The sequence below is a fragment of the Podarcis filfolensis genome (assembly GCF_964270895.1).
Source record: "Podarcis filfolensis genome assembly, chromosome: 2".
Lineage (NCBI taxonomy): Eukaryota > Metazoa > Chordata > Lepidosauria > Squamata > Lacertidae > Podarcis > Podarcis filfolensis.
This window is the reverse complement of record NC_139605.1, coordinates 56827826-56849317: the sequence shown is the minus strand read 5'-3', so window position 1 is coordinate 56849317 and position 21492 is coordinate 56827826. Positions and strand designations below refer to the sequence as shown.

Genomic DNA, 21492 nt, shown 5'->3' with positions numbered 1-21492 from the left:
AAAATAACTTAATGTTCCTATTTATTAATATAAAAAGGAAATGATGAATTTTTAAAAGCCATAATGAGGAGCAGATAACATGTAACGCAACAGAAGTACTGAAAGTAGCCTGAGCATGGCATGCAAATGGTGTGAGGGTAATCCCAAGCAGTCATTTCAGAAGGACAGATGAATGTGTATTGGTGTATTTGAGAGACACAAATGTTCTGCACAGGGATGGAGCTAAGCTAAGCCAATCAAACTTGGTTCCCATTAGTTCCCTTGCTGTTTTTCCTCAGTTACGTAAGACAGTTTTGCTCTGCCAGGTCTTTGTTGTGTGTGGCAGATAATACAACGGCTGTTCCCGTCTCCTTGATTTATTCTTTTTTAATATTGCTTTTATTAAACAGCAATTTCAAACATTGTAAACTGCCGAGCGGAACGTTTGCACCAGAAGAAGAGGACATTAAATATCTAAGTTGATTCCCCCCCCCCCCATCACAGGGATTTGAGAGTGCACAAGAGGAAGTATGTCCTAGTGCATAAGTACTTGGGTAGCCAAAGTTGTGCCACCCAGATGTTGCTGGACTAAAACTCCCAGCATCCCCAGCCAACATAGCCAATGGTCATGGATGATGGGTGCACAACATTGGAGGGCACCATGTTAGCAATATTTGGATTAAGAAAAGGGCACTGCCCCAAAATAACAACAAAAATAATAATCACAAGAATAATTCTGTTTCCTTTATTTTACATCTGTAAAAAGTGGAATGGCATAAACCTCCTGTGTTACAGAGCACTTGGTTTATAGATTTTTTAAAAAGCAATCTGCACATATTTTAAGGAAAAGACAGCCCCCACCTATCTTAAATAATGAGGATCATCTGCATCTTGTTGAAAAATCTCATGCCAACAGCCTTTAGCATAGCATCCCTATATATTAATCATACATACATCTCACTAATTATGCAAGGCTATGTGAGCATCACCATCTGCCCCAACAACAATGCCCACATGAGAAGCATGATTCACCCCCAGAGGCTCCCACCATAGGGGACAGAGCCACTCACAGATCTCACTCAAGAATGATTTTCAAAGCCTTCAAGAGATAGCAACAGAAATCACCATCATCCTCTCTGGAAAAAGAGGTAGTCAACAATTGCCTACCAGTTGCTGTTGGACTGCAGCTCCCACCAGTCCCAACCAACATGGCTGTGTCAAGGATGACGGGAGCTGAAATCCAACAACATATGGAGGGTAGCATATTGGCCAACCCAGCAGTCAGGAGGATGGCAAGTCTCTAGAAGAACACATAGAATAAGCTGAAGGTGCTACTGCCCATCTAGCTTCAGAGAGAAGGACCTCTCCTTGACATTTGTTGAAGGAAAAAACAGGAATGCAGGAGACAGTTGGCTCAGCAGAGACACCCACTTCAACCCATCCCGCAAGCAAATAGCTCCTTAAACCCTCCTTCTGGATATCTCTTGTACACAATAATATAGCTTCTTGGATCATGCATGATTAGTTTTGAAGGTTTCTGGCACCACAGGTCCTCTACCCACTGTAGTTAGACTGCTGCTGAAATCAGTCACAACATGCCAAGCAACACCCTTCCACAAGCAAATGGGGTTATTACTGTGTAGGAAGCATGGTGTATAAATTCATAAAAATAAATATATGACATTGCACCAGAGAACAGGGGCTGGGAACCTTTTTCAGACATAAGGTTTCATTCCTTTGTTTGTGACCTTCTGGGGGGCCAGAATGTTTGTGGCGTGGGAAGCAAGGCAAAAGCAAGCAGAGCAATGGAGACAGCTATTAACTTTTGTGCACATCCAGCCACGCAAAAGTCTACACCACACCACACCTCTTCATCTTCCATCCAGGCAAGCAAGTGGCCTCATCACAGCTGCTCAGGAACACATTCCAGCCAGGCAAAAGCCCTCAAGGAGAATGCAGAATGTGGCGGAGGAGAGGGTGAGGCCTTGGGAGAGTCTCAAGGGCCAAAGAGAAAGGCTTGGAGGCTGCACCTGCCCCCCCCCCGGGCCTGAGGCTCCCCACCTCTACCATAAACACATCCATGAATTTCCACCTCTCTCTCCCATTTCTCCCACATATGAACATCCATGTCCATTGCTCACTACCTTCTGCAGGATATGAAGATTTCCCTAAAGGAGCTCCCCTCATAACACTACTGGTCTCTCAAAGCTAAGTTATATTGCAGCCCCCACTATAACACACACAGAGAGAAATGGCAACCAGGGCAGGCATTCTTTTACACACACTTCTGAAGAAGTGTGCATGCACACGAAAGCTCATACCAATAACTCTTAGTTGGTCTCTAAGGTGCTGGAAGGATGTTATTTATTTATTTTATTTATTTTGTTTTGTTTCGACACACACACACATACACACACCTACCACTGACTCAGGTGCCCCAACTTCATAAAACTATGGATCTGTTATTCTATTACTGATCAATTAGACCTCAATCTTACCTCTGTTGGTTAAGAACATAAGAGGATACCTTTTGGATGAGGTCAAACACCCATCTAGTCCAACATTCTGTTCTCCCAGTGGCCAACCAGATGTCTATGGAAGTCCTCAAGCAGAGACTGTGCAACAGTGCTCTCCCCACCTGCAACTAGTATTCAGAGGAAGGTGCTCTTCTATAATTATTCTGCTGCTGGCAACTGGGGACAGGGTCTCTAACAGGCAGCAGAAAGCTTGGAATGCCCCTCTTAACGCCAACCTCTTGTGGATCATTTTTTTCATCCCCCTAATGCTTAGGACAGCTATCTCGTACCAATTGCTATGTCTGCACAGCATTACAAAAACAGGACAATACTCGAGTGTTGCAGCAAGCTCAGGCCAACATCTCATACAGGCCAGTGGAAAAACAAAGGTACCAACCTTTTCAGTACCAGTATTATAGCTGATTACAGTATTATAGCTGAGAGTTTGTGATGTTAAAGGTCCCACATGAATACTCTGTAACAACACACTAAACTCAAGGAGGCCAATGCAGTTATAATAGATTTGGGGAAAGTGATTTGAAATGACCACTTGTCTGAAAGACAGAGGCTATAAAAGTTCGCCCAGTTATCCAACCTAGACCTTCTGGTTCAGCTGGAACACACAAGCAAGACAAGCAGCATATGGAGATGATGGCCTGTCTTGCTGATCAGCCTTGTCCTAGCCATCTGTCTGCAGCCATCTGTTGTCTTCTTGACTTACTGAATAAGAACATGCTTTGGGGGGGGGGCATCCTACACAGATCTGTGCTGTCTCTAGGACAGCAGTCAACAACCACAGGGCTGAACAATCAGAGAAAGAAATATTTGCTAAAAACAAACAAACCCTGAGATCACAATCCTACTCTTAACAAGGGAGCTGCAAAGTGAAGAGAACTACACATAAATGCCCTTGCAACACCACAATACAGTTAGTCGTCACACTGCACTGTCAAAGGCGCACAGCTCCAATGTTGGGGCAGAGCTAGGAAGTGCAGCAACTGAAACATGCATGGCCATGTGCAGCTCACAAACGGTTGTATAAAGAGCATGGGAGCAGCAACAGCAGCAGTTATGTGTCCTTTTCATCCTTCCAGGGCAAATTCCACATTACCGTGAAAACTTGAACATCAACTTAAAGTTTTCATACAACCCTGCGAATTTTCCGGCTTTGGATCCAATCAACTATGGTACCTTTCCAGACCAGCTTTTTGGAATGGAAACTGAGGCACATGTTGGCCATGTTCAGATAATAAGCCAAGATACAATTGCGCCTTTTGCCACATGAGCAAACCAAGTGGAAGTCTTCAATCAACCATGCTTTCTTCTTTCCTCCCAATTGGGAAATGATGGTTGTTCACTAATAAATAAGCCAAGATATTAAAACATGGCTTGAAGGTGCCTTAATATCTTGGCTTCTTCTGAAGCTGGCAACCAGTTTACCAGTCTGGGTGAAACAAAAAAACTATGAGTGGAATTCAACATAGTGCTAAGTGGGGTATATACAAGGGGAATGAAGTCCACTCACACAGTGGGATTCTTCCCCCTTCTCTTCCCTCCTGTGACCCCTAAACCTGTTATGGTGATTTCCCCGGTCTTTGAGATCTGATTTTTTTGGGGTGGAGGGAAGAGTCCCACTGCTTAGTAGAATGTCACTCTCTGTTTAAATAGAGGTTTCCTGGTTTACCTGTAGAGTGTTTATGTTTGAGCAAAAGACCTTTTCATACCTCAGTCTAATAATGCCAGTGACCAATTATTGTCTAAAAGTAGTCAGAATTACACTTCTTTTGAAGCAACCGCACTACTACCTTGTTTCTAGATGCAATTCAAGGCACTGGTTTTGCCTCCAAAGCCCCAAATGGTTTGGGTCCTGGTTACCACAGGGAGTGCCTCTTCTTACTTTTTGCCTTCCCAAAATTTGGGATCACCCAATGGGTCAGATACACGAATACTAGTTTGTATGGAAACAAGGTCTTTTTCTGCACTCTCCATCACAATGTCCATGCCCCCCTCTCTGAGGGAGTTCTACTTTGTTGTGCCTTTAATACTTCTTTGTCTTCCTCTTAATAAAACTTAATTTCAAGGTGACTTACAAATTAGAAATGCATTCAACACCAAACCAAAAACAATTCCCTCAGAGAATTAACCTTGTTCTTGCTGCACTGTGTTTTTTTAGTTTTTGTATCATTTCTGGTTTCTTTTCAATCGGCAATTTAATAGTTTTATCACTTGGTTTTATTCATTTAAGTAAAATTTACAGAATGCTTCAAAGAAAAATATCCAAGCAGTTTACATAAAATAACATTAAATGTTTATTTTAAAATGCAGGTAAAAGTCACAGATTTTTTTTTAAGAAGCATGCATAATAAAGTTACATGTCTGGGCAGGCTTACTGAAACAATTAATTTTTTTGGCAGTCTATTAAAATACAACAGTGAGGACATATCTATATTCAATATATCTTTGTACATCATATTTGTATACAATATATGTAATGTATTTGCAGAGAAAATACTTAAATGTATATTGTACACCACTTTGGGAACATGAGTTGAAAAGGTCTCTTCAAAATTATTTAAATAAATTGAACCAAAATGCCTCATTTCCACTCCACACTGGCTTGTGCTGGACAATCATGTACATATGAGGCTGTCCTGTACCAAGTCAGACCTTTGGTCCATCAATCTCAGTATGGTCCACACCACGGATGAGGAACCTCGGGCCTGAGGGGCCAAATGCAGTTCCGTAGGCCTCTCTACCTGGCCACATGCCTCACAGGACCTACTTCGTACCCTGCGTGTTTCTGCTTGGTTGAAGTCCTGGAATTTTGATGATGACACTTGCTTGACTAAATGGGAGACAGGGAGGGAGTGTGAATGTTCAGAAGATGGCCTACTGTACAAAGCTGCATTTGGCACCTTCATCATACAGCTTCCTGCAAATGCTGAAGATGAACCCTTTTTACTCTGACTTTTCACACTTCAGGTGTGTATTTCTAGGGCCCACCTTATTTATGGTTTAAAAATATTTTTTTAATATTGTGTTTTAATGCTGTGAACTGCCCTGGGACCTTAGGCTGAAGGGCAGGTAATTAATAATAATAATAATAATAATAATAATAATAATAATAATATTTATACCCTGCCCATCTGGCTGGGTTTCCCCAGCCACTCTGGGTGGTTTCCAACAGAATATTAAAATACAATAGTCTATTAAACATTAAAAGCTTCTCTTCTATTATTATTATTATTATTATTATTATTATTATTATTATTATTAATATTTACATCCAATACTCTGCCCACTTTTGTCTCTAGCTCCATCCAACACTGGAATGTGGCCCTCAGAAGATTGTGCGTCCCTTGGACTAAAAGGTTTAACAGTCTTCCAACGTTTCAGGCAGGGTTCTCTACCTTCTGCATGGGAAGCAGATGTTGTACCACTGAGCTCCAACCCTTCTCCCGTCTATTCAGCACCAAGTCCACCCGAGTTACATTGGACTTACTCCCAAATAAGTACTATAGGACAGGGGTCAGCAACCTTTTTCAGCCGTGGGCCGGTCCACCGTCCCTCAGACCATGTGGTGGGCCGGACTATATTTTGAAAAATAAAATAAAAATGAATTCCTATGCCCCACAAATAACCCAGAGATGCATTTTAAATAAAAGCACACATTCTACTCATGTAAAAACATCAGGCAGGCCCCACAAACAACCGAGAAATGCATTTTAAATAAAAGGACACATTCTACTCATGTAAAAACACACTGATTCCCGGACTGTCCACGGGCCGGATTTAGAAGGCGATTGGGCTGCATCCAGCCCCCGGGCCTTAGGTTGCCTACCCCTGCTATAGGATCACAATTTGCATCTCCCTACTATGGTCCATGAGGCTCATGGCAACAGGGAACTGAATTCTTTCCCCTCTGTGCAGGGTTCAAAAGCAGGGAGCCAAGTGCATTTTGCTCAAGGATTACTGAAATGTATGTGCTTTGAAGCCTCAAAGTATATGTTAAGGATAGACAATACGTTAACAACAGAGAGTAGAGTGTTTTGAAAACTGAAATATGGTACCAATATTTTTATTGTAAATACCAAATTAAACATGTATTAACGATTTCTACTTAAAATGTGATATTAACAATGTGCCACTTATGTGTATTGCGTATTTACTCAAGCTTATCAAAACAATAAATAAAAAGTGTTGCTGACACACACCCCTAGTGGTGACTAGACATTCTGTTTTGGCACCCACAACCCAGGTCCCAGGAGTCATTCTAGCTTTTCTATCCCAGTTTCTAACACCGCCTCTGTGACTTCAGCCCCAACAATGCCAATCTGTGGTATGAAGTGCTGTACTGTAAAGTGAAATATCCCACTAGGGTCTGCGACATTCAATTCTAATAGCTGGTTAACTCCGCTTGATAGTTATTTTCCTCTTCTGAGCTCAGATACACCCACAACTGAGTCATTTCACAGAATTCAGATGTGGTCTTAGACATTTTTGCATTTTGTGGGGTAGATGGTGGGGGAGAAAATGGCCTGAAAATGCTCTTTTGCTGATTGAAATAACTGTTCCCACATTGCTTCAAGTGCAAAAGCCATAGTAGAAAGCAAATACCAACTTGCTTGGCCCAGTACATCTGAGGTAGGATTGATCATCACATTATTTCAGGACTAACATGAACACCAAAAGTGGTGCAGAATGGATCTCTTTGTTAACTGCCCTGTCTATTATTTGCCTTTGCTTGTAACTGTTTGCACCTTTTATTCCTCATTCCAGTTTTTCCAGATTCAATCACTATTTCTCACTCTGTCTTAAATTACAGGCTTGGACATCTAGAACGGAAAGCAATTTTTACAGAAGAGAAACTTCTGCTGTTGCTTGGGAGAAGCCAGTTGAAACCATTCAAAATTTAAAAGGAGGCCCTTTGAAAATGCATCTGATGTGCTTCATGCATCTCTCTTGAAAGTGAAACATATCACACACGCCCTGCATTTTCTGCCTTACACTTCTGAGGATTCCTGTTCCACTTGCTTCAGTGGTGCAATACAATAACCTGGGGTCAGCTCTACGGTGCTGTGTGTGCTTTCCAGAAAACTTTGAATTGGGAAATTAGGATAATTTACTCAGGGTAGTTTTCAGTTTGTGTTCTAAGGTAACATGCTTATTATACCCGCATTTAGCAAATTGGAATTGCCATGCTTGTCTAACATCTATTTGCAACTCACATCCATTTATGCTTATGAATGAACTTATGAAATGGAAAATTTTCTGCAAAAATACAGTGGTACCTCGGGTTACATACGCTTCAGGTTACATACGCTTCAGGTTACAGACTCCGCTAACCCAGAAATAGTACCTCGGGTTAAGAACTTTGCTTCAGGATGAGAACAGAAATTGTGCTCTGGCGGCACGGTGGCAGCAGGAGGCCCCATTAGCTAAAGTGGTACTTCAGGTTAAGAACGGACCACTGGAACGAATTAAGTAGTTAACCCGAGGTACCACTGTATTAAGCACTGGGAAATGTTCTAGAACGTTTTTACACCATATCACTGGCTCTACAAATTGCATTTACAGCCTCAACATATCGGTTTGCACACATCCAAACACACGTTTGTCTTCCATGTTATCAAAATATTCATTTCTTCCATGTTCATATTTGATTCCATGTGCAAAGGTGGGGTTGCATGTACAGCAATCTTATAAATAAGTCAACAGTGGTTATTTGTCCACAACTATTTTTATAGTCTGAGTGTCCAGACAGCATTTGCAATCTATCAACATCCTGAAACAAAAAACAACCAATTATCTTTGATTTTGCAAAAACCTTCCTATCTAAGAGGCTCTTACTTGCCATAGGCAAGCAAGCAAGTGGCTATTTGCAAGCTTAGTTTATATCGGTCGCTATCCAAACAGGCTATCGTGGCTCAGAAAAAAAAGTTTAAACACCCATTTTAACAAAAATACTATTATCAACCCATGATGAAACTGCTGCCTGCATTTTTGCTTGAATGACATGAAGACTTCATTTAATGGAAATCAAGAACTAAAATTCTAGAGCCTGGAAAGCCAAATTTCCCTGACTTCAAAACAAATAGAATCAATTGTCCAAATAATACATTCCACACAAATGTTATTGGATTATCCAGTTTAATACATCAAACGGCAACTCCATTTAGTATCAGAGGAAAGGGTAACAGGATGAGACATTGTCATACTCAACCCTAACTGCAAATAGCACAACAGAGAAATAACAGAAACTTCCTTCCAGTTCTAATGTACAGGTGAGGAGACAGCAGGAGAAAAGGCTATTTATGACAGGGATTCTTAGAGAACTCTGTAGAGTGGGAAAGTTGCCCACCATGACATGCCACTTTTATTTCCACCAAAAAGCTGTCCATCAAGTGCATCTCCCAGACACACTCAAAGTCTTTTAACAAATATCAGTCTTCAGCTTTATAAACATCTCTCAGTACTCACAAGGAATAGGTAAAGGACCCCTGGACAGTTAAGTCCACTCGAATTTGACTATGGGGCGCAGCGCTCACCTCTGCTTTTCAGGCCGAGGGAGCCGGTGTTTATCCACAGACAGCTTTGACTAAACCACTTCTGGGTGACGAGTGCCAGAGTGCACAGAAACGCCATTTATCTTCCTGCTGCAGCAGTACCTATTTATCTACTTGCACTGGTATGTTTTCGAACTGCTAGGCCGGCAGGACCTGGGACAAAGCAACGGGAGCTCACCCCATCATGCAGATTTGAACTGCTATCCTTACGATCAGCAAGCCCAGAAGGCTCAGTGCTTTAGACCACAGCGCCACATGCATCCGTAAACGCAAGGAATAAAACTGTTTCAATGCTGGGGAAAATCTGCCACACCTCTAGCAAAAAAACCAAAAAAACAAAAAAAACAAAACAAAAAAAAACCCCAAGAAAAAGACGTAGTGAGGCCCTGCAGTCTCATGGCAGCAGATAACCAGTGTTTTTCTATTTGCTGCAAGTGAGGGTTGACAACAGGAATTCTATAGACATTGCTGCCTGTGGCTGCTTTGGGGATTGGAATCCACTACCAGCATAAGGAGGCTTCTTTCAATGACACACTGAGCAGCAAGGGTGTGAAGAGTGGCAATGAGACACACTAACAGAGGTTGCTGTTCAGCTTTTTGTCCCTTTGCTGTGAGGAGGGGCAGAAAAGGGGGCAAAAATGGCAATTCTGGTATTGCCCCCCCCCAAAGGCACATCTAGAGTTTAAGGTCACTCTTGTCTACCATATCCAGTGGTCCCTCTGTGCCTTACTCATGGAGAATCCCATTGGCTTGAGACTGATCAACAGAACCAGAAGCAAGGAGCCAGCACTTTTATCACCACAACCACCCACTCTTCTGCTTCTCCCAATGGGAAATCAGAAGCCATCTTTAATGATTCTCTGCCGCCTAACAATCTGCCAATTCATCTAAACATTCCTTGGCTGGCCATTGCCATAAAAGCTTCCCAGTATTTCAAATGGAGCTAACTGACATAATAAGAACAAGATTTGCACTGAGCAGCATTGTCCACAAAAGCATGGTCAACACTAAGTCAACTAGTGAGATTCTTCACAATAATGTCATGGGGCAACTATATACAATATTGAGTGAAGCACAGAAACTTCAGGAGACTTCCTGAGTTGGAAGCGAGATGACCAAGGATTCTGCCTCGCTTTGTCTACACTTCCAAAGGGACCAAGTTAACTTAAATACTTCTCTTCTAACACATTAATTGTGCATTTTCTCCACCATGTTACTACTCATCTAGCAATGATGTCCTCTGGCTCCATACAACCAGTTCCCTTCACTGTAACCTCTCTGAATGTAGCACATTCCTCACATGCTTTTATATCACCAATAGTGAACACTTATAATATCCCTATGCCTAAGGGTATGGCTATTCATGCCCAGAACAGAGAATCTGCTTTGTATGATATGTCGTTTAAAAAAATGTTACTGGACCTCATGATTGCAGATACACTTCTAGATATGCCAATAAATTTCCAACAGATGTTAATAACAACTTATCAAAGGAATTCAGCCGCTCTATTCCTTGCACAATTCAATGCCTCCCTGGCACATGTCACTTGTGCTTCACCAGCCTACATCTTACTCCTAAACAAAACAAAAATCCAAAGTAGCAAAAAAAAAAGCATATAAAATAGTTATTATGTAAGTTGATGCATGCAAAATCCTGTACATTTATATCATATCTTCTAACAAACAGGTTTGAGATGGGCAGAATTTGGGCCTCCTTAGTTTGGCCACCCCTCCAAAAAAAATCCAAGTCCTAACTTTGGCTTCTCAGCGCTCTCTCTCTCTCTCTCTCCTTCCGTCTCACATCACAATGCAAACAGATTCTTCCATGATGAACCAAGGCTCTTCGCTTCTGCCACCTGCAGAAACCTCCCACTTTAATCTGATCTACTTCCAAAAGTTAGCCAAAAATGTCTTTGCTTCCTGAGTATGTTTTCTATGCCCAGTTCTGCTTTCAACACACTCCTTTTCTTTTTAGAACAGATGGAGGTGGAAGGAGCTACGGTGGTTATAGTGTATTGACTAGGGTCTAGGAGAGCTGGTCTCAAATTCCCACTTATCAGTGAAGCTCATGGGCGACCTTGGGCCAGACATTTTCTCTCCGCATAACCTACTTCACAGGGTGGTTGAGAGGATATCATGAGGAGGCAGAGACCCACCAGGAGCTCCTTGCAAGCAAAGCAAAGAACTGTGATAACAACAAATACAATTCTCTCTTGGGGAACAGCATGAAATGTCATTCACGGGCAACAGCAGACACAAAAAGCTTTGGGGGGACTATTCTAAGTGGGAGTTGAGAGAGGTCCCTAAACTCCCTTCTTATCTAAGAAGCAAAATTGTGAAAGAAACAAATACACTCTGAAATAAGGCCTAACAAAACTGCCCTATCATTACACACACCACCAGTGAGGACTGTAGCAGCAACACTCCTTTAAACACTCACAAGTAAGGAAGCCATGAGACAGGACTCCTTAAAAAGAAAAATACAAGAAAAGGAGAAAACCCAACCCTTTACTATGCACATGAGATATACGGCAACAACATCAGAAAGCCAGTTCGAGTTTTAACTGTACTGCCCTCAAAGTACTAGGAAGCGTATTCAGGCAAGCCTAGAATTAATAGTTCCTGCTTCTTTTGCACCACTGCTCACTTTCACTCTCCACTTCACCTTCAGGAACTTGTTCTTAGAACACAGACACCGGATCATCATTATCAGACACAATGGGGATCCAGAACAAACGGGCCACTTTTCCGTTTGGAATATTGTCATTTCCCCAGACAGCTGCCAACTCCTGTTCAGAACACATTCAGCACTTCAATTACCGCACTGCTATTACTGGGCTTACTCCAGACCGCTGGACAGAACACGGGCGAGGCAATGCAGTTTATTTTAATCCGCGGGTATTGTACATTTTCCTCTCTTCTCTGTACCCTCCACCCCTTGCTTTGCTGTGCCTTTTGCAAAAACACACCCACTTACCCACCCAAAATCATTTTAATGTGCTTTTGCCTTTGTAATTCTTGGTATGGAGACCCCAAAGGGAACAATTCCCCTCCCGCTTGGAGGACCTAACAATTGGGAATCGATCCGTTTGTGCCAAGGTTGGGGATCTGTAACTTTAAGAGCAGCGAGATCACAGGCCATGTGCTCGGTGCGAAACAAAAGCAATAACAAAGAGAGCGGAGGAAGCCTCGTCCTCCGGCCTGCCCCAGCCAAAACGGAAAAACAACGGGAAGGACAAGCAAGATGAGCACACACAAAGCCCCAATCCTACCTCCTGGTAGCAGATCCCAAGGAGGACCCCCCCACACACACGAAAGTCCCGCAGAAAGAAATCAACCTCCTCGCCGCTATCAGACAAAGGCATCAACAACATCGGGAAGGAGCAGCACGTGTCACTGAAGCAGGAGAGGCTGCCCTCCTCCTCCTCCCAGCCTCAGCTGAACTCCCAGCAAGCCAGCACCCCTTACCTCGGAGTCACAATCGCCTCTTCCTTAGCCAGGAGGAAAAAAGACAGAGGAAACCGGGCCTTTGAGGGGGTGAGCGGGCTTAGGGGCTATTTCGCTATGAGGAACAAGGAAGGTGCCGCTCACCTTCTGCAAGGAAGGGGAGAGGACGACCTTAGTTGCACACACACACACACACACCCGTCTCTGCAGGTGCAACACACCATCAAAGGCGAGGAAATGCCCCGGGCTGTGTTGGTGTTGGAGGGAAGCCGCAGTTTGCAATAGGGGCCCACCCGTGCCTCCCCACCCCCCGGAATTGCCGAGCAGCACCCGGACTGACTTTTTATTTATTTAGTGTGGCTTAAGAGGGCTTGATCCCCCGAAGCTTTGCAGCTCAACTGTCCAAGCTGCACGACCACCACCCCCTTCTCTTTCTCTCCTCCCACCCCTTGCATCGCCAGCTTGCGGCTGAACGCATGCAATCACACCCCTCCGTCCCCGGGACCTACCTGCTCCGTTGGCTGCTCGGGGTGCAAATGCACCTAAATCACACACACCCCTCTTCTTCTTTTCTGTCTGTTCGTGGGCGCCTGCTCTGGGCTCTGGGCCCGCGCCCCCTCCCCCGCCGCCGCGGCTGTTTCCGGTCGCTTCTTTTGTTTTCTTCTACGCTCGGGGCGAGCTGCGACCCTCCCTGAGCTCCCAGCTGAGCCGAGCGAGGTAGAAAGAGGGTGTCCCTGGCCCCAGGGTCTCTGGCCCTTTAAGAACCGCCCGCGCCGCCAGGGTGTAACAAACGGCGCATTTTATTCACAACATTCGGAGCTGGGAAAGAAGAGAAGGGGAAGAAGAGCGCGCACGCGCGCCGGCCTCCAGCAAGCCGAGGGCGGGAGCGCGGGCCCGGGTTATGGACACGTGACCAGGCGCGCCGCCGCGCCTCCCTCCCCAGCCACAGGCCGTCTTTGCGCAGCCGCGCTGCTGTCGCCGGAATCAGCTGCACGCGGCAGCAGCGGGACTTGCAGCTTGAAGAGGAGGTGTTAGGATGGAGCCATGGCAACTGGGGACGGAGCCTGGAACACGTTTGGGATACGGTGTGTCCAAGGTGGGGGCGGGGGCCAGGGAGAGCAGAGCAAGGAAATTCACGGTGCAACTTTATAATAAAGAAAGGAAAGGCGGTGGGACAAGGGTGGACTTTGGTAATATGGCGAGGAACTGTGGCCCACAAAAGTTTACACCACGATAAATTTCCTAGTCTTCTAAGATGCCACAAGACTGTTATACTTCCATAAGAGGCACAGTGCTCACTATCAACCACGCACTAGAGCAGCAAGCTCTAAAGATCGCAGCTCCTAGGGAATCATTGCATTGGCAATCTGCTACCTCGATTTCTTTGAAGCAAAAAAAGAACAGCAGCAACAAGGTAAGGTGTTACAACTCGGGTAGTCTCAGAAAGAGGAGGAGAACCAGGAGGGATCAGTTGCATAAACAGTGCATGCAGCCGTCAGATTGTTTTCTGATATAATGTTCCTCTGAGCAAGTGTAGTAAGCCTCCCTCACAATAAAGATGCTAGTTATCCTGGCAGGCCAGAAAGCATTGTTTCCCAGTGGCCCAAGTACTTTTTTTTTTAGCAGCAAGAACCCATTCTTACCTAGGCTTGGTTCGTACCCTTTGGGCTTTGTCCCCCCCCCCCCAGCCAATTGCTTATACCTAATGGGCTGAGCCAGCCCCAATCTACACAACAACACAATACATGTCTGGGGACAAGAGGGTGCACTCTAGCATTAGAGCTGAAACAATTCTCAGAGGGGTAGTCATGTTAGTTTGCTGCAGCAAAAGCAGCAAATATTTTTATGGCTCCATAAAGACTTCTAAGAAAATGTCATGGCATAACGATTTGTGAGCTGAAATTGACATATTATGCATAAAGTGTAATCCTCAGTTGCAGGTATATGCCCACATGCTTGTAAGGAGGAAGAATTAAGCAGCGGGGTCAGGAGGAGATGAAATGCAATAAATATTGATAGTGGTACTTCAATCAGAAGGAGGATTGATGCAAAATAAGCACAGTGCTGTTAAAAGAGATGTGATATGTGGTGAAAAAAAATCACATTGACAGTGCTGATACACTACATGGGTACACTACACAGTGGGTGACATCCAGCAGTTGTTACACATAAGGGTAGGTCCGCTGATTGATGAGTACTACTTAGATATCACTCAGTGATTGTTGCCTACAAGCACCCCAGCAGGATGCTCCTCTTTTGCATGAGAAATAGTAGAAAGGAGCACCCCAGATTTTATTTGCTGCTGAAAGGAAAGCAACCACTTTGCAAGTATACTTGGTAGGCAGCACACATATTTGCATACTTGAGAGTAAGCTCACTAACTTTGCTTATTTTTCGGTAAACACATGGGATTTGGCTTAATAAAATTTGAGCAGAGGGTGTGTGTTTTTTAAGCCCTCTTATTTGAGAAATCAGATTAACAAGGGTGACTTGACAGTCCTTTTCATTTGCTCTTAGTATTACACCCACTTCTCTAGGGCAGTAAAACTAGCATATATGAGGCAGGAGAAAAGTTGAAAAGGTTGGTGAAGGGTGGCAAAACAGCATTAGGTTACTTTAAAGGGGGGGCAACCAATGGAACTTCTAGAAATGTAATGCAAATACGAGACAATATACATACAGTGGTGCCTCTGGTTACGTACTTAATACATTACGGAGGTCCATTCTTAACCTGAAACTGTTCTTAACCTGAGGTACCACTTTAGCTAATGGGGCATCCCACTGTTGCCGCTGCACGATTTCTGTTCTCATCCTGGAGCAAACTTCTTATCCCGAGGTACTACTTCTGGGTTAGCGGAGTCTGTAATCCAAAGTGTGTATCCCGAGGTGTTTGTAACCCGAGGTACCACTGTATCTGCATGGCATGCACGTACAGGGTAGCAAATACACATTTGCTGCCACATGGTACAAAGCAGCTCCAAGATAGGATGCTTGCATTCTTGACACTAGCATTATTCATCACAATCTGGGACAACTTGAATATTTACTAAGGTGTTCAAGGAGACTGAACACTAAGAAACTATGCACAGCATTGCAAGCCTAGTCCCTACTGGTTACTTTTAAGAACAAGCTGAACAGCTTACGAAACATCAATCAATATGGTATGATCTCACTTTGCAAGCCAATCTAATGGTGCAAATTTTCTGCAGTGAGAAATCCTACATAATTATATATTGAAAAACTTTGTACAGCAGAAAGCTTGTTGCTGTTGTAAGGGTCCTCCAAATCAATAACAAAAATAAGTGATGTGTTTTATGTATTATACACTTTCCTATGGTCAGAAGATGGAAAACCATGTTTTGCATTGAGCAAAGATGTTAATATGAGAACATAAGAAATTATAAAGTGCTCAGGGTAAAACGGCTTTTAAAAAGCTGTATGTTGGTATAATATGGTTAGTGCCAGGATAAAACATAACTGTGATACATTGGGTGCTATTCCACTATGTTTTACTTGGAGTACAGCTATTGAAATTAATGAATTTAACTTATTCATGTTCATTCATTTTAATGGGTGTACTCTGAACAAAAACCCATTATATTATACTAGACACACAATAGACCTGCATTTCCCCCCCTCCCTCCCTCCCCCCCCCTCTCTCTCTCTCACACACACACAAAATCCCTGCATGTATTTTGGAAGTCACACTGGTCAGCATTGAGTACTTCTGCCAAGTTACCTCTATGGCTTGTTTATAATGGTGCATCTCACGGACAAACCAGTCACAATGTTAAATGTGTGTAGATCTGCTTTTAATTATTTGTAGAGCGGTCACAGGGTGGGGATGTCCATCAGGACTGGGACTGCAATGCAAGGATGGGAAAGTCTTTAACTCTCCCCCCATCAGGTGCCACTGAAACTCATCCCATTATACAGTGAGGAAGCTACCCATGAAAAAGCTCACACCCTGGGGCCAAGAGTAGCTTCAGGGTCTCAGCCCTGGGAGAGGAAGTGTTTAGCTCTCCTCCTTGTACCTCACAGTCTTCCAGCTCTGATCAGAGCCACTTACCTAATATTAAAAGGACAAAAACCAGGCACATTAAATGCAGCCACATATCTAGTGTAATGCCTAGCCTGGCCCTCAAAATTTTCCACCCAACAATAGAGCATTCTGACTTACTTAACAAGTGGCAGTTTGAACTCGTTTTTGAAAAGTTCCTAACCCTACCACATCTTTTTATGTAACTGTGCGAAGGGGCCCAAGAAGGAAGAAGCCAGACGACAAGAGGTCATGGATGTGTTTCAGAGTTTGTGGTAATTTCCCCCTCATTAATTTCCTCTTAATTAAATGTGAATGCTGGTATGCAGCAAGATTTATAAGCGCAGAGGAGCTTTCAGTGTTCTTTTAGCATTTTCAAATAAACAAGTATGATCTGGTAAAATATGCCTTGGGCCATTCATGTGTACATCGTTTCTTGCCTGTCTGGGAACCCTCCCCACTTTTATCCCCAAATTTACTGGAGGAATGTCGGGGAGAGGGGTGAAAAGAAAACCTGTGGTAAGGACCATAGCCACCATTAGCCAGGGTGAGACAGCCCAACTCAGGCAGAATATTTGGGAGTTATAACAAAGGGGGGGGCAGCAAATTGTCAATTCCTCTGGTTCGCAGCCAACAAAACTGTCCCATTCACACAAGGACATCCTGCAAATGGAACTTGGTTGGCTACAGCTCTTAATTTACTGCATTTTTATCACCATGAGGCATGCCGTTTGGGATTTTCTGCCTCAGGTATCAAAATGTCTTGGGCTGACTCCAGCTGTGTCAGGCAGCCACCAGCACTGCTGCTTCTAGTACAGACGGTCTAGCAACCTCCCACTATTCAAACAGCAGGCTGTAAACAATTTAAGCTTGCCCTCACTAATCCCCTTCTGCTGCCCAGGAGCCAGAGTCTATGCCACTGCCTCCTCATTTTTTCAAAGCAAGGCTAAGTCTATGTCACAATTACCAAAGGGCAGCGACAGTGTTGGTTGTTAAAGGCTGCCACTCTGAACAGGGCTGGGGGACCATATTCAGCTCAAGGGGTGTATTCTCTTGCATGGATAAGACCAGGGACAACAGCAGACAGAGCAGTGGATGCAGTGCCTTTGTACAGTAGGCAACACTGCAGCCACACAAGAACCAGAAGTCTCTATACATACTTCAGTCTTTCATCCAGGCAAGCAAGAGGGATCAAGAGTTCAAGGACACATTCCAACCAGGCAAAAGCTTTCAAGAAGGATGTAGAGCAGGGCTGGAGAAGGGTATGGGGTGGGGTGGAGGGCAGAGAGAGATCCCTGGAGGGCCACATTCAATCCCTGCGCCTGAGCTTCCCCATGCCTGCCTTTAGAATAAGCTAAACACACATCCATATGAATTCTCTCTTTGTTGCAGGAGCAATGCTGCTCATCAGAATCTGTAAAAATAGGAGGAAAGGGGGGTTTTTTTTGCCTTTGAGAAAACAAATGTGGCGTTGAGGTGTCTTAGCAACTAAGACGTTCATTTTGTTCAACCAAAAAGGATTCTTCTTAGCAAAACAAGAAGGGAAGTCAAATCTAAGAAACCTACACCTAGTTGTTACAGAGGTGGTCAACTTCAGACAGCAGGTTGGAGCTTACATGGGCAAATTGGCTATAGGGGGCTGGGAAGCTCCCTGCATTTAGAAAATTTGGTATCGGGAAGATGTCTCTCTCATCTAGGCAGCTCACAACTAGAAGTCTGAAATGGTACATACCAGACAGGTCTAGCACCTCTGTGAGAAATACAACAGTGTTGAAAGCAGGGTTGAAGCAGAATCTTAGGCATACAGTGGTACCTCAGGTTAAGTACTTAATTCGTTCTGGAGGTCCGTTCTTAACCTGAAACTGTTCTTAACCTGAAGCACCACTTTAGCTAATGGGGCCTCCCGCTGCCGCCGTGCCGCCAGAGCACAATTTCTGTTCTCATTCTGAAGCAAAGTTTTTAACCCGAGGTACTATTTCTGGGTTAGCGGAGTCTGTAACCTGAAGCGTATGTAACCTGAAGCATATGTAACCCAAGGTACCACTGTATATCCTGCATACTCTACTTCTATTGTGTGCACTGAAGACAACCAGGAATCTCCAAAAGAGGTGTTTCCCCCCCTTAAAACTGCCATACAATATGAGCAAATTTCCCCCCATGACCATTCAGAAATATGGAGAGAAAGAGAGAGCTCCCACAATCACTATTTTTTGGATTTGGATTTGATATCCCGCTTTATCACTACCCGAAGGAGTCTCAATGTGCCTAACATTCTCCTTTCCCTTCCTCCCCCACAACAAACACTCTGTGAGGTGAGTGGGGCTGAGAGACTTCAGAGAAGTGTGACTAGCCCAAGGTCAGCCAGCAGCTGCATGTGGAGGGGCGGGGAATTGAAACCGGTTCACCAGATTACGAGTCCACCACTCTTAACCACTACACCACGCTAGCTCACACTAGCTTTTTATCCTTGCTGCATTCCCCATAGGATGAATAGGCAAGATCTGTTAGGGGAGGGAGTTATTTAAATGTTATGCAATTGAGTGACTTCAAAAATTCATAAAAACATAGAAGCCGCGGTTGTCTCCCAACAGGAAAGATAACTGAAAATGCAAGATATACTTTTAAAAAGGGCGATTAATGTATTACTTTGCATGATTTGGAGAAGAGGAAGTGAAATAAGACTTAGGAACATATTAGATGTCAGCTTCTGTCAGCCTCTTAAGAAAAACCTAATTTCACTAGAACATGTAGACAGCATGTAACCTTCTACTTTGTGAGCTTTGGAAGAAGACAACCACTACTACTTAAAATGTATATAGCACTTTTCATAAGAATTTAAACTGTTTTACATCATTGTATTAATACTTGGAGCAGCTGGGTGAAAAAGGCCAGCGTTACTGCCCATACCTTACTAATGCAAGCCTTGGCTAAGGAAAGTGGCTTGCATCCTACACACAAGAAGATGCACGGAGATACTTAAACAAAAAAAATTAATGCAATAAGTTCCTGGTTATAATAGCTAATTAACATCATGAGCATTTCATCTCCAACACCACTCATGTGGTTTGTTGGTTTTGTAGAAAGTATTTCCATTTGTTTGATATGTTTTGATAACCACAACAGTGAATGGCTTGTGAGGAGAGTTCCCACAGATTTGCTTTGTTTTATTTTTAGAAATGTTCTCCTAGAACACACACTGATAACAAGGAAACAGGTGGCCACATTCCACATAAAATGGGCTCAACTATGAATATAGCCCAGTTCAGGCTTGGCACTAAAGCATGATGTAACACTAAAACTCTCTCTTCCTTCAGTAGGGTCACAAAGGGTTCAGAAGCCTGTTTCAAACCAGAGTTTGGATTTAGGTCCAAATCTTGAACTATGGTCAATCTTAACTGCTGTCAGTTGGAAAAAGCCTGCTTCTTAAACTATGGATTGACGTTGGCTTACTTCATAGCTAAGATCATGGATAGGCAAACTAAGACCCGGGGGCCGGATCCAGCCCAATCACTTTCTAAATCCGGTCCGTGGACAGTCCAGGAATCAGATTGTTTTTACATGAGTAGAATGTGTCATTTTATTTCAGATGCATCTCTGGGTTATTTGTGGAGCCTGCCTGGTGTTTTTACATGAGTAGAATGTGTGTTTTTATTTAAAATGCATCTCTGGGTTATTTGTGGGGCATAGGAATTTGTTCATTTCCCCCCCCCCAATATAGTCTGGCCCACCACATGGTCTGAGGAACAGTGGACCGGCCCCCTGCTGAAAAAGTTTGATGACCCCTGGGTAAGATTAACCAACTTTTCCATGTTCAGGTGACACAGCAAGCTCTGGAGAATCTAAATGGGAAGTACAAGTTTCTGAACTTATCCTCGTGGCAAAAGGAAGAGTGTGCAAGTCCAAAGCTTGCCTAGACTCAGTGTCACCGCATGCTGAGGATTCTCCTGAAGACCTTTTTATGCCAACAGGCTCATGCAGCTGTTTACATTTTTTTCAGTAGCCAGTCATTTTAATGCCCATTTTACAGCGTTTTCCACTGTGTTTTATCATACACCACCCTGATATTTTGTATGTGTTGGCTGTATATAAATACTTTTGAAATATATAAATATTAGGGACAGCAATGTTAACAGCACACCACGCAGCAAAAGTGCATATCATGGATTTTTACCAAAATAACAATAATTACAGAGATATGGCCCGTTCCCTCTGCTCTGAGCAACTTGGAAAAAATTATTCCTAAAAGCTCGCGCTAAACTACAGAAAGGGTGTGACCCACTTGACACTCATTACAGTGGTACCTCAGGTTAAGTACTTAATTCGTTCCGGAGGTCTGTTCTTAACCTGAAACTGTTCTTAACCTGAAGCACCACTTTAGCTAATGGGGCCTCCTGCTGCTGCCGCGCCGCTGGAGCCCAATTTCTGTTCTTATCCTGAAGCAAAGTTCTTAACCTGAAGCACTATTTCTGGGTTAGCGGAGTCTATAACCTGAAGCGTATGTAACCTGAAGCGTATGTAACCCGAGGTACCACTGTACTGTCCAACCTAAGCAAGGTTGTCACCTGGCCAGTTTGAGACCACGAGTCAGAGTATGGAAAGAATTGCAATGCTAGGGGCAGTACCTGCCACAGATGGAGGTGATACCAAGGTGTATGAACTACAGAAGTAACAATATTGAGACTATTTCTAAATATGTAAATGCCAGTACATAAGGACATAAGAAAACACTTCAGTACCAACAGCCAGCTCACAAAGCTATTCATAGGAAAAACTTTCAGTCATTATCATCTGTGCAGGAGCTGTAACACCTTCGTTTTTGCAGACACCTTTTCACCTATCACAAAAAAGAACCAAACTCACTTTTGAACCCCAATATGCTTAAACATGACTGTTAAACAGACTTATTATTTCAATCCTGCTATTGTACAAAAGTGTATTCTAAGTA

The 21492-nt window shown here is 43.6% G+C and overlaps 1 protein-coding gene across 7 annotated transcripts in view; it reads right to left on the bottom strand.

Moving 5' to 3' along the window:
• RNF44 (ring finger protein 44) overlaps positions 1-21492 on the bottom strand; it is a 61261-nt gene that overhangs the window by 26931 nt on the left and 12838 nt on the right. For 2 of the 7 annotated variants that reach the window (XR_014545607.1, XM_083603889.1), the window contains exon 1: positions 13018-13385. The exons of 4 other annotated variants lie outside the window; for them this stretch is intronic. The gene's annotated coding sequence lies outside the window, so the exon portion shown is untranslated. Of the gene's footprint in view, positions 1-12529; positions 12656-13017; positions 13386-21492 lie in introns of those variants that run through there. One more of the 7 variants, XM_083603891.1, reaches the window with a different exon arrangement.